Raw genomic sequence first — 13,278 nt, 5'->3', positions numbered from 1 at the left:
TGATAAGTAGCCTCCCTTAATGGAGGAATAATCCAATTTCTAGATTTTGATCAATCAACTTTCAATCAATCATAGTATAGTGTTTTGGCATCCTTAGCTTTAGGTTTGAGAAAAAGTGGAATCTTATACGCTAATTCTCTATACTGGTGGGCCTAGTTTTCTTTGCTAACTTCATTTTGGATCCAAGACATCAATGCCCTAAGTTGAATATCACGCACATAAGGCAAAGGGTTCCAATCTCTATTGTCAGGATCTACTAAATTATGTAAAAAGAGTTCACAGAGTAAATTTTTGATGGCTACAGTGGCAGAATGAAAAGCTTGGAATAATTCCTAAGGAGTATTCAATGTTAAACTTTTACCTTGCATTACACTATTCATCTGATAATTGACAAATTGTTCTTTCGAAAAGAGAGCACAAATAGGAGAAGGAGAGTGACAAGACATCAATTTAGGAATCATGTAGTGACTTTTTAAGTTTACCACTTAATTGTTCAATTTCCACATCTTTTTCAATCAAATCTTGAGTTTGATTGAAGATGGTTTTGTCGAGGCTCTCTTTATCTATTTCCCACTCTTCCCTCTCCTGAATTAACTAATTAGATAACTATAAAATAATGCTTAACAATGAAATAGTGGAACAAGGATGTTCAATAACATGTGTCATAGGTGAAGGGCCAAGAGGAATAGCTCGCTAGGTTGTAGATGCTAAAGTATCAAATCCTTAGAAAAGAATTTGTTCAACAATAGTGTTAACTGCATCCAAATTTATTCCAATATCTTTTTCATAAAATTTTTCCCTCTGTAGAATAGGAGGAGAGTCTGAAACTCTAATAAATACGTTATTGTCTTTGTCTAAATCTATGGAAATGATGAGCAGCTAGACAACGAATGTTCTTGCTACTATAGGCATATGTTCTACACTTTCTTCATTTGAACCATCTTCAATGATGATCTTATCCTTGTCAAAATAGGATTGCTCTTTTTCAATAGTTACATTTTCAGACACAGGGGATTGAAAGGACACAAATGGTTGGCTCCTTCAAGCTTGTTGGTACACATATGGACCCAAATTTTAAACTTACAGTTTCTAGTCTTGAACCTTTTAGTTTCAGGTTTTGAACCTCTCTGAACTACTTCAAACTTGGTTCAAAGTGGTTCAGAGGTTCAAAATGGTTTGACATGCAAATTTAGAATCAAGGTTCAGGCTCAATATTTTCAAGGTACACCAATTCAATGTTCATTATTCAGAGGTGCAACCACATGGCCTAGATTCTCAAATATTCATAGTTCAGAATGTTTGAAAAGTCCAATCTAGTTCAAAACTTAACTCATCAATCGAATTGCAAGTTTCAGTGAAAAGTTCAAAATCTAAAATGTCGGGGCTACCTCTCGGAATACATATCACTCCAAGTAAAAATTGCATTCACAATCAGTCAATCCTATGATGGAATGTAATCAATATGAATTGTGCATAATATCCTTAAATGAGGGTTTTGAAACATGGAGATTTCTACATTTGAGAGAAGATGTCATGTGAGGTTGACAATGATAGCAACTCCATGAATCTTCGTTGGATCCAAAACATGCTTAGTTAGTTGGAGATGTGGAAGTCCATATGCATGTTGTTTGGTGGATTGACTAAGGCTTTACAGGTGGAAGTCATGCATTTGAAAATACTGTTGGAAGAAGCTACTATAATTTCTATGACCACGAATTTGTAGGAAGCCAAAATATTACTCTCAGTGTGGGGAGTATAAATCCCAATATAACTGTTGGATCAATCCCATTTTCAGATATGTTTGAAGACGATAGTTATTTGAATCTCCTCCAAGTGGTTTGAAAATATTCTTGACGGATAGAAAATTACACATGTTTTAATGCAGCACTATCAAAATGATCCACGACACCCAGAAAATGATGCCAGAAACAATAGATCCTATTTCAGGGGTCATATCTAACAATCCAACCTTTGGATTGGGATTAATTTCAGACATGTATGGTAAAACATATTTCTGTAAATTCTATCTAAATAATTTTTTCAGATTAATTATGGATCAAAAGTTACAAGTTTTTGAGTGCAACACTATTAGAACAACAATGACAGTGACAAAATGCAGAGCACAGTAAAATAGTCATGTTGCAGGGGTTGTATCTCACAATCCAACAATTGGATTCATCTAAATTTTGGATATGTGTTCTAAATGCCAGTTTTACAAATCCTATCCAAACAGTGTAGCAAGATTCTTTCTAGATCAAAAGTTATGCTCAAATGAGTGTAGTGCTATCAAAATTGCATATGACTGTCATGAAACAATGACAGCACTTTACAACCAACAAGTGCCACCTGTCCCAATTTAATTAGGTTGTTTCAGAATTTGGAGAGTTATATTTCCAAGTTGTTCATTTTAAAAAGTTATAAAGTATGTGGAGATTAAGGAAGAGATAAAGTCATCAGAGGAAAGGAAGAGATATAAGATAATTTAAATAGTTAATATTTTCAAAAATCGGTTACATAACAAAAAATCAGGAAGAATGCTATTTATTGTAACTAGAGAGACATAGAAGTGTTCCACTTTTTCCTTTCTTGATTAAAAACTTTGTGCTACAGCAAGAAGGGAGAGTTTTTCCAAATTCTTTAGTTCTTCCGAGGGAGAAAGAGTAGAGCTTTTATTTATTTTTCTGAAACCGTGTGTTAGAAAGGAGGGGATATTTTGATTTTGAATGTAATATAGGGGAGGGAATTTATGTTTCCTTTCTAGACTATGATTTTGACACAAAATTTAATGAGATCTTTGTTGTCTTTTGCATTTTTAGAGAAGGGAGACTCGAGAGACAATTGCATACCAAAACTTTGAATTTGGGCAATTTTCTTTACACTGATCATTATCTTTGTGTAACTTTTAGTTTTCTCTAAGCACATTCAATGTCATGGTTTTATAAATATGTTTGATTTCAAAGTGTCTTTAAAGCTCTGATTCTTCACTTTCTCAGACTTCCTTTCTCTTTTTAATGCAACATGCAAATGGACTACGTCTCATTTGTTGTTTATATTCTTGCAGTCATTTAGCTTTTTGCATCTACATTGTGTTTACAGGTAGATGTTTGTAATTCTTTCATGCTTTCTAGTTAAAAGAATTCATATTAAAAAAATTTATCATCTACAAGGAGTTGTACCTAGATAAATTCAGAGGGCACTTACACTCTTTCAATAGTGAAGTGACCCAACTGTTAGTGCTGATTAGTCTTCCTACTCGGGTATTTAGAGTTAATCTATGTTTATTTCTTCAAAGGACAGTCTGTTCACTAACAAATTTTTTGCAACTCTACTGGGGACTAAAATGAAGATCATTTCCTAACATTTGTTTCCTTAGTTTTGTGATTATCTTCGTATGTAGGAGATTGGCAACTCTATTATAAGCTTTCAGAGTTTTTGGTTAAAAAGTCTAGTGTTTTCATTTTTAGAATTTGAGGTACCTCTCAAAGAATGAGGGTTGATAGCTTTGTTGAAGAAGGATACCCACTAGCCTTCATTATACATAAAGAAATCTTAAAAGATTGGATTCCAACAAGGGATGAAGATTCCTACAAAATCTTTATCTTTGTCCCATCATTCAAAGATAGTCCTATTAGAGACGTTACCAAAGAAGTTGCAACACAAGTAAGCTGGCTGAAATCTTTTTACAATGCCATCCTCATAAAGAAGAAACCCCAAGGGCAAGATCTAGAAAAATAAGGACATGCATGTGAAAAAGAAGAAACAACTAAAGTAGAAGACAAGTAGGAGAAAGATCTTGGCGAAGAAGGAATGAGAAGCTGACAAGATGATGAAGATCTATATGCTTTTCAGCTGCACGTGATTTCCATCTCCACGTCACCTCTAGTAAGTCCCGAAGTTGAGGTAAAGACTTTAGATTGCTCATCATTATTTTCATTTGATGAATTTTTTTTGTGTATTCAGAAAGAGGATGACGCATCTTTTCATTTGGGTTCTATGAATATGGAGACTAGTATCAATTCTTTGCCTATGATTTCATGCCATGAAGATAGTTCACCTTTTGATGCCCAAAAAGTGAGTAAAAGGTCTGATTTCCCTCTTATTTGCCAAAATGAAAATGTGGAAAACATTGCAGTGGTAGGGAATCAATTAGAGGATATAAATTATGAAAGTATGCAGGACAATGGGAGTATATTATTATCACCAATAGATATCATGGAATATTTCAGCAAGGAACTATGTTCAAAGAATGACAGTCCATTAAAATATTTCCTCATAAATGACTCTTGAGTATTCAAGGAGATTGAAGAAAGGATGGTTAGTGGTTTCCAAGAGACTACAAAGATACATGATGAAAACCATATCAGCATGGTTGAGGTAAAACATAGTTCCAGTTTAGTACCTTTGATTTCTGCAACTAATGATGTAGATGTCTACTTTATTGATTGTAAAGTTAGTCATAATATGCTGATTGATAAGTCATAAATTAAGTTTCATGCATTCTATGAGAAGTATAGGATAGGAGTTCCTCTGCAAGTTCCTATGCAAGTATTTATGCTTGATGATGGAAATGAGTTGATTAAAAGTAATCCTATGCTACACAAGGCATCTCTTTGCTTACAAGTTGACTATGATATCAAATGCCATATACAAATGGTGAGTCTTTATGTAAGCATTTTTGGATATTGGGTATCTTTTCTTGAAAAGGTTTCTTCTTTTCAAAATTTTCAGTCTAAAGTGAAACCTAGCCAGATGCATGTTGAGTATCATTTCTCAAATGAAGGAGAATGCTATGATGAGATGTGGCTGTTAGGAATAGAATGTCAGATTGCCAAAATTTTGCTTACTATGAGCTTGAGTTTCAACATTAAAGAAGTTTCCATTAAGCAGTGGTATGGAGCTGCTCTATTGAGGCATAGTCTACTGATGTGGAAAGGCTCCTACTTCTCTTAGCCAGTAAATGGATTTACATGAATTCTCCTTTCTTTCGGTTCTCATGGTAGGTTCTTTTACTACCTTTTTAAATATTGTAAATATGTCTTGGTGTGTGTAGTGTTAGTTTGAATAATGTGCAAGCTTTGGGCTTGCTGGTAGCTTTGGTGTTTTTGGGTTGTGTTGTTTGGCTTTTCCCTACTCCCCTCTGCCCTCTCTGCAAGTAGCTCCCAGTTTTCCCTTCTTGTTGACTCTATTTTCCCAATCGATAAGGCACTTGTCTTTGCCAAAGATTGCTGGAGTTCTTTGTTTTTGCATCAAAAAAAATCTTGTAGTTAGAGCCCTTGTTGGTACACATATGGACCCAGATTTTAAACTTTCAAAATCAAGTCTTGAACCTTTTAGTTTCAGGTTTTGAACCTCTTTGAACTACTTTGAACTTGGTTCAAAGTGGTTTGAAGTGGTTCAGAGGTTCGAAATGGTTTGACATGCAGATTTAGAATCAACGTTTAGGTTCAATATTTTCAAGGTACACCAATTCAATGTTCATTATTTAGAGGTGTAGCCACATGGCCCAGATTCTTAGATATTCATAGTTCAAAATGTTTGAAAAGTCCAATCTAGTTCAGAACTTAACTCATCAATCGAATTGCAAGTTTCAGTGAAAAGTTCAAAATCTGAAATGTCAAGACTACCTCTTAGGATACATATCACTCCAAGTGAAAATTGCATCCACAATCAGTCAATCCTATGATGGAATGCAATCAATATGAATTGTGCATAATATCCTTAAATGAGGGTTTTGAAACATGGAGATTTCTACATTTGAGAGAAGATGTCATGCAATGCTGACAATGATAGTAGCTCCATGAATCTTTGTTGGATGCAAAACATGCTTATTTACTTTGGGACATGGAAGTCCATATGCATGTTGTTTGATGGATTGACTAAGGCTTTGGAGGTGGAAGTCATGCATTTGCAAATATTGTTGGAAGAAGATGTTGTAACTTCTATGATCACGAATTTGCAAGAAGCCAAAATAATAGTCTCAGTGCGGGGGGCATAAATCCCAATCTAATTGTTGGATCAATCCCATTTTTAGATATGTTTGAAGAGGACTAGTTATTTGAATCTGCTCCAAGTGGTTTGAAAATATTATTTATGGATAGAAAGTTACACATGTTTTGATGTAGCATTGTCAAAATGATCCATGACACCCAGAAAATGATACCAGAAAAAATAGATCCTATTTCGAGGGTCATATCTAACAATCAAACTGTTGTATTGGGATTAATTGCAGATATGTATGGTCAAAATTAGTTCTCTAAATCCTATCCAAATATTTTTTTCAAATTATTTATGGATCAAAAGTTACAAGCTTTTGAGTGCAGAGCACAGTAAAATAGTCATGTTGCAGGGGTTGTATCTCACAATCCAACTATTGGATTGATATAAATTTTGGATGTGTTATAACTGCTAGTTTTACAAATCCTCTCCAAATGGTGTAGCAAGCTTCCTTCTAGATCAAAAGTTATGCTCAGATGAGTGCAGTTCTATCAAAATTGCATATGATTGTCATGCAACAATGACAACACTTTACAACTAGCAAGTGCCACTTGTTCCAATTTAATTAGATTGTTTTAGAATTTGGAGAGTTATATTTCAAATTTTTTCATTTTAAAAAGTTATAAAGTATGTGGAGATTGAGGAAGAGATAAAGTCATTGGAGGAAAGGAATAGATATAAGATAATTTAAATAGGTAATATTTTCAAGAATTGGTTACATAACAAAAAATCAGCAAGAATGCTATTTATTGTAATCAAAGAGACATAGAAGGGGTTGCACTTTTTCCTTTCTTTATTATAGACTTTGTGCTACAGCAAGAAGGGAGATTTTTTCTAGATCCTTCAATTCTTCCAAGGGAGAAAGAGCAGATCTTTTGTTTATTTTTCTGAAACTATGTGCTAGAAAAGAGGGGATATTTTGATTTTGAATGTAATACAAGGGAGGAAATTTATGTTTCCTTTTTAGACTATGATTTTGATGCAAAATGTAATGAGATATTTTTTGTCCTTTGCATTTTTAGAGAAGGGAGACTCGAGAGACAATTGCATACCAAAACTTTGAATTTTGGCGATTTTCTTTCCATTGATCATTATCTTTGTGTAACTTTTAGTTTTCTCTAACCACATTCAATGTCATGGTTTTCTAAATATGTTTGATTTCAAAGTGTCTTTAAAGCTCTGATTCTTTTCTTTGTCAGAATTTCTTCTCTTTGTAATGCAACATGCAAATGGACTTTGTGTCATTTGTTGTTTATATTCTTGTAGTCATTTAGCTTTTTGCATCTACGTTGTATTTATAGGTAGATGTTTGTAATTCTTTCATGATTTTTGGTTAAAAGAATTCATATTTAAATGTGTTATCATAAATGTGGAGCTATACCTAGATAAATTCAGAGGGCACTTACACTCTTTCAATGGTGAACTGACCCAACTGGTAGTGCTGATTAGTCTTCCTACTTGAGCATTTAGAGTTAATCTATTTTTATTTCTTTGGAGGAAAATCTGTTCACTAACAAAGCTCTACACTTGAGAGCTACTTTTTCTGCCTTTGAAGTTGTAGGAAGTTCTGGAGATGTTTCCTATACATTCCCCTTCTTCTTCTTATAAACCCTAGGAACTGCAGGAGAGTTAATAGTAAGGAAAATTTTAATTTTCCTTTTACCCTTATCAGATGCTAGACCCAACCCAAAGGTAGAGGCTATAGGAGTGGAAATTGCAATTCTCTATGACCTCTGGGGTCTAGACAAGGAAGAACCTAGTATTGGGTTTATAGGATTTTCTTGAGGTTCTTTTTCCTCCTCAATTTTCTCTGCAAGCTATCTAATAGGTTTTTGCACATTGTTTGAAATAAAATCATCCCAAGATATCCCAAGTTGTTCCTTGAGGGATTTTTCTATGATGATCTTAATAAAATAGTGGTGTGAAATATCTTTTGGGGTTCCTTTTTACATTATAGCAGCTCTTTTTAACAAAATGTGATACATAAAATGAGGAACATTTAAACAGCAGTCATCATGTCTTAAGTAGCTCAAAAATTTGAAATGTGTGGCATACAAATATGAATGTCTTCCCTCACAAGTAAAATATATCACAATATAGATAGCACATTGGTTAAACGGTTTCGATAAAGATGTGCATATTGTACCTTATTTCTGGTCTATCTGAAGTTGTGGGTCTGTGTGCACTATAAATTGGGCTTTGGTCAAAATTGGGTTGAATGCATTTGAAAACTCCTCTCCTACCAGAGGAAATTCCATTATCTTAGCTATAATTTTGGGTGTAAATAGAACCCTTATTCCTCTGACTATGGCAAAACCATCCCTCAACATCTACAAAAATTCTAAGGTAAGCTCCTCATCCCATGTAGATAGTTTGAACATGTAATTTGTCCACCCCCTAGCTTGAAATATAGGGAGGCAAACTTGGTCTCCCAATTATGTTGCATGGTCAATTGGTTCTCTTCTTTTCAAATCACCCCCCACTATTCTTCTAGAGTGATTACAAGAGTAATTTCAAAAATGGAAAAGCTTGGAACAAGACAAGAAGACAAGTGATACTACTTTTTAAGTGACTGGCATTTTAGCATTTAAGATCACTTATTTGGCATTATGTAGCTTAGCTAGAACTCATACTTACCAAATTGCAAAAATCTATGACATAAAGGTAACTATCACATCACATCATTCTTTTTATCATGTGGTGACATATAAAGAATAGCATGAACATTTAACGATAACAAAAAAATTGAATGTAATAATAAACTCCTCCCCCTAAGTAAATTAGGCAATAGCTCCTGTAGTTGCTAGTGACAAAGATAACTAAAATTAGAACAACACATTAAGAAAAAGACTTAACTTGAGTATGTGTATGGACCTTGTAATTCATGTTGTCACATGATACCATCATGTAGGTTGATGAAGGATGAGGTGAGGTGGGGGACAAGAAAGAGTGGAGTGAGGTGGAATTATTATGCAGAAAATACTTTCAATAGGAAAGTACTTTATTATGATGAGTGAAATGTGCTTAGAGAGAGGATGGAAAATGTGTAGGAAAATCATTTATAGTTGCTGTAGGAATTGTAGGATCAATAGATGGTTGGAATTGCTGCAAGAACTCTTCACGACTAGACGACTTATGGTAGAGTTTTAAGAGACACCCATTAACAAGTAGTTTAAAGTGAATAGGATCAATGGTAGAGAGCTGCACTATAGCATTCTCAAACACAGAAATGATTTTTTAGGGTCTAAGACAATGTGTTTGGAATTTTCTTGGAGTTTGCTAATAATGTGAATCATATAGTAGGGCCTAGTCTCCAATAGAAAACTTCTTGCCGTGGATGAACTTATCATGCCATTTCTTTCACTGGTGTTGGATTATCTTAGTATTATGCATGGTAGATTTGTAGTATTCATCAAGGGCATTCGGCTACAATAACCTAGCTTCTTGAGCCTTTGAAAGATCAACATCTAGCTCCAAAGCAATTTCTAAAGTCTTGTGCTCAAATTTTATAGGCATGGAAGTAGATTTGCCATAAAGAAATTCAAATGGGGTAAATCTAGTGGTGCTCTTCCATGTAGTCCTATAAGCCCAAATTGCTTCAAGAAGCCAAGTAACCCAATCCTGTTTGTGAATAGAAATTGTCTCGGTGAGGATTTCTTCTATCTCTCTATTTTTTATTTCTACCTAGCCATTAGCTTGAGGATTGTATGGGGAAGATGTGCCATGATGGATCATGTACTTCTTCGTGAGTTCTACAATCAAGTTAGATGTGAATTGAGCTCCTTGATCTATGACAATTTCTATAGGTAGTCCAAATCTGGTAAATATGCATTCATATAGAAAATCTGCTACTTTGTGATCTATAGTATGTGTCATAGCTTGTGCTTCAATCAATTTAATTGCATAATCAATACATACTAAGATGTATGATTTTCCATGAGAAGAGGGTTCTATTAGACTGACAAAGTCAATACCCCAATTGTCAAAAGGTGTGACTACCACCTATAGTTGTAGGGGCATTTCATCAAATTTAGTGGGTCTTCCCATGGATTGGGATCTACTTTGTTACATCTTTTTGGAGAGTAGGCCAATAGTATCCAGTTGTCAAAATCTTGTAAGCTATTCTCTTTGCTACAAAATGACCCCCACATGGTTCATCATGACGTGCCCATAGGATGTCATAGTTTTCATCTTCCCTTCACACACCAGCGAGTGACTTGATCTAGTCCAGTGTAGAACATCAACCCAACTATCCATGAGAAATTGAAACTCTTTTCCACCAAGAGACGACACTGCTTGGGTGAAAAGTGTAGTGGTGTTCTTCCTGTAGTGAGGTAATTTTCTATATCTACAAACCATGGGTTATAACTTTCTATTGAAAATAGATGCTCATCAATGAAGCTGTCATCTATGGCTACAGGATCATCAGGTACTTGAAGTCATGAAAAAAAATCTACTACTACATTGGCTCAACCTAGTTTATCTATTATCTTCACATTAAACTCCTACATGAGGAGTAGCCAATGTGATAATCTATCAGAAATAGCTGGTTTGTTCATCAAATATTTTATAGCAGAGTGATTAGCATAGACAAAAACCTCATAGATTGTGATATAATGCTGAAATTTATTAAGTGCATACACAATAAAATGTAAATCTTTTTCAGTGATAGTATAATTCAACTCAACACCCTACAAATTCTTACTAATATAGTAAATGGCATGTTCAATAGTACCTTCTTTTTGTCCTAGAACTGCTCCTAAAGTAGTATCAGAAGCATCAATATGAATGTGGAAAGGTAGCTTCCAATCAAGTCCTCTAAGAATAGGTGTTGTAGTCAAAACATACTTCAATTGCTGGAATGCTACTTCACAATCTTTTGTCCACTCAAATTTAGCTTTCTTCTTGAGTAAGTTGTACAAGGGGGCAGCAAGCTTACTGAAGTCTTTGATGAACCTCCTATAGTAACTAGCATGTCCAAGAAAGATTTTGACATATTTTTTCTTGGTTGGCATTGGTAGATTAGTAATTACAACAATCTTTGTAGGGTCCACTTGAATTCCAAAAGAGAAAAGGTAGTGGCCAAGAACAACTCCATCTTCCATCATGAAATAACACTTCTCACTATTAAGCAAAAAGTTTTTTTCTTGACACCTTTTTAGTACCTTCCCCAAGTTAGCATGAGCTTGTTCAAATGTGTCACCATAAGTGGTTAAATCATCCATATAGATCTCAACACAATCAACAACTATGCCAAAAAATATGCTAAGTACAGCTTGTTGAAAAAATGTAGGTGCATTACATAATCCAAATGGTAAGAAAGAGTAAGAAAATGTTCCCCATGAATAGGTGAATGTTGTCTTATCCTAATCTTCTAGAGAGATCTAGATTTGATTATATCCACTGAAACCATCTAGAAATGAAAAATATCTCCTTCTTGCTAAGTTATCTAGTACTTGATCAATAAATGGTAGAGGAAAGTGATCCTTTTTAGTGGCTTTATTAAGCTCCCTGTAGTCTACACATACTCTCCATTTTCCTCCCTTCTTTGGAACAATAACTAGAGGTGACACCCATTGGCTATTAGAACTAGGATAGATAAATTCAACACCAAGAAGTTTTTATAACTCTACTTTGACTATATCTTTTAATGTTGGGTTTAATCTCCTTTGGGGTTGTCTCACTAGCTTACATTTTGAGTTAATATATATCCTATGTGTACAAATAATAGGATCTAAACCCTTCATGTTAGTATAGTCCCATGCAAAGGCTTGTTGACTATCTTGCAATAGTTTAATGAGACTTGTCATCTGAGATGTAGTAAGGTCATTATTGATATTAAGCTCTTTTCCTGCAACAATCTCAGCTCTCTTTACCTTGTCCATCATTAAAACCTCTACAATTGATGGAGATTTAATTGCATGGGGTACTAATGCATGAAGGTAATCAGGTGCTATAGGAGATTGAGGTGCATCACTTTTAGGCAATACAGTTTGTAAGGATCCGGCAACATTTGCAAAAGTGGACTCCTTATAATCATACTAATTAGTAAGGATTGTTGCCATTATATCATCTTCTTCCTAGGATACAGCAAATGGTTTTCTCTCAAGCATCATGAGCTATTGAATAGAATCAACTTATGAAGGATCATCACTAAGGTCTGGCCAAGAAACTTGGTCAAGATCTAGTTGTGGTTGTGTAGGAGAGTACATAGTTAGCTTTTTAGTCTTGGCACCATCTGATATTATCATTTTTCCTAATTGACATGCAATGCATTCATCTGCATTGGCCAACGAAGGTCTTCCTAAGATTAATGGATATCCTCCAAGGGTACCTCTAGGTGACAGTGCAACAAATTCTAAAGGAAAATCTATGAAATCCAAGGTTACAATGATATCTTCTATAATACCATCAGGCTTGATAGTTGAATTGTTTGCTAATTGAAGTATTGTAGGAGTGTCCCTTAATCCAATAATGCTAAGTCTTAACAAGACTTCTCTAGTTATGACATTAATTGGCACTCCCAAATCAATCGGAATATTCTAAATTTGGATGTCATTTATGTGTATGGTAACCACAGGACTTCCTGGGTCAGAATACTTAGGCATCAAAGCTTTACTCAGCATTAAATAAAAAAGTTGTCCCAACACATGGATAGTAGGAGGATCCTTTTTCTTTCTATTAAATTGCTTGACACATGCTTCCTTTAAAGCTTTATTATAAAGGGGAATCTCCTTAAGTGCATCCAATAAGGGAATCTGGATAGTCATTTTCTTAAGCTAGTCTAGGAGATTAGTTGCTATAGGATTTGGTTTGGATGGAGCTACAGGAGCTAACCTTTGTGGATATGGATTAGATGCTTGTATAGATGGGGGTATTGGAGTGTTAGCTGGTTGACTTGTTGGAACATTTTTAGTATCATTGATCTCAGTTATTATAGGTTCTTTAGGTGTAGGCAACTTAGTTTCAGACCTTAGGTGAATATCATTTATCTACAAAGAATAAGCATGTTGCTTATAGTTGGGATTTGGTGCTGGCTGAATAGGAAGTTGTGGTTGCTTTTGTGGGCTAGCATTGGTTGCAGGAAGTGAAGGCATCAGGGTTTGCTATTGAGGTGGTTGGCTAGGCCCCCACTAAGGTGGGTGCTGCCAATTTCCCTTGTACAGAGGTTACCAGTTAGTGCCCCATTGAGGATACTAGTTATTTTGTTAAGGCCATTGATTATTTTTCTGGGGATATTGAGGTGGTTATTGGCAGGCTTGGTTATACTTTGACTACTAGTTG

The sequence above is a fragment of the Cupressus sempervirens genome, chromosome 4, assembly GCF_028749045.1.
Source record: "Cupressus sempervirens isolate cs-2001-9-10 chromosome 4, ASM2874904v1, whole genome shotgun sequence".
NCBI classification, from domain to species: domain Eukaryota; kingdom Viridiplantae; phylum Streptophyta; class Pinopsida; order Cupressales; family Cupressaceae; genus Cupressus; species Cupressus sempervirens.
Note: the sequence above shows the minus strand (reverse complement) of the source record.